Raw genomic sequence first — 1,541 nt, forward strand, 5'->3', positions numbered from 1 at the left:
TAGAAATATTTTCAGAAAATCACGATTTTGTGAAAATTGTCACGTTTCCCCTACTTCCACGCCAGGGGGCGTCAATATGTTGTGAGGTACCCCAGGACAGTCGCCTAAATGTGGGTGAAGTTTGCGAGTCATGGGCGCAAAGTCGAATTTTGGGTGAAAAACCGCATTTTCATACTCTAAAAATTTCAGACAAGTGTCAGACTTCCAGGCAGGGAGAAACCGCAGGAGGCGTACCGAGGAGGCTTCCAGGAGCCTGGGGAAGATTTTCCAAAAGTGTCCTTGACACTTAGAAATATTTTCAGAAAATCACGATTTTGTGAAAATTGACACGTTTCCCCTACTTCCACGCCAGGGGGGGCGTCAATATGTTGTGAGGTACCCCAGGACAGTCGCCTAAATGTGGGTGAAGTTTGCGAGTCATGGGCGCAAAGTCGAATTTTGGGTGAAAAACCGCATTTTCATACTCTAAAAATTTCAGACAAGTGTCAGACTTCCAGGCAGGGGGAAACCGCAGGAGGCGTACCGAGGAGGCTTCCAGGAGCCTGGGGAAGATTATCCAAAAGTGTCCTTGACACTTAGAAATATTTTCAGAAAATCACGATTTTGTGAAAATTGTCACGTTTCCCCTACTTCCACGCCAGGGGGCGTCAATATGATGTGAGGTACCCCAAGGCAGTGACCTAACTGTGGGTGAAGTTTGCGGGTCATGGGCGCAAAGTCGAATTTGGGTGAAAAACCGCATTTTCATACTCTAAAAATTTCAGACAGGTGTCAGACTTCCAGGCAGGGAGAAACCGCAGGAGGCGTACCGAGGAGGCTTCCAGGAGCCTGGGGAAGATTATCCAAAAGAGTCCTTGACACTTAGAAATATTTTCAGAAAATCACGATTTTGTGAAAATTGTCACGTTTCCCCTACTTCCACGCCAGGGGGGCGTCAATATGTTGTGAGGTACCCCAGGACAGTCGCCTAAATGTGGGTGAAGTTTGCGAGTCACGGGCGCAAAGTCGAATTTTGGGTGAAAAACCGCGTTTTCATACTCTAAAAATTTCAGACAAGTGTCAGACTTCCAGGCAGGGAGAAACCGCAGGAGGCGTACCGAGGAGGCTTCCAGGAGCCTGGGAAGATTATCCAAAAGAGTCCTTGACACTTAGAAATATTTTCAGAAAATCACGATTTTGTGAAAATTGTCACGTTTCCCCTACTTCCACGCCAGGGGGGGCGTCAATATGTTGTGAGGTACCCCAGGACAGTCGCCTAAATGTGGGTGAAGTTTGCGAGTCATGGGCGCAAAGTCGAATTTTGGGTGAAAAACCGCATTTTCATACTCTAAAAATTTCAGACAAGTGTCAGACTTCCAGGCAGGGAGAAACCGCAGGAGGCGTACCGAGGAGGCTTCCAGGAGCCTGGGGAAGATTTTCCAAAAGTGTCCTTGACACTTAGAAATATTTTCAGAAAATCACGATTTTGTGAAAATTGACACGTTTCCCCTACTTCCACGCCAGGGGGGGCGTCAATATGTTGTGAGGTACCCCCAGGACAG

This window comes from Ranitomeya imitator, unplaced genomic scaffold, assembly GCF_032444005.1.
Source record: "Ranitomeya imitator isolate aRanImi1 unplaced genomic scaffold, aRanImi1.pri SCAFFOLD_151, whole genome shotgun sequence".
Taxonomy (NCBI): Eukaryota; Metazoa; Chordata; class Amphibia; order Anura; family Dendrobatidae; genus Ranitomeya; species Ranitomeya imitator.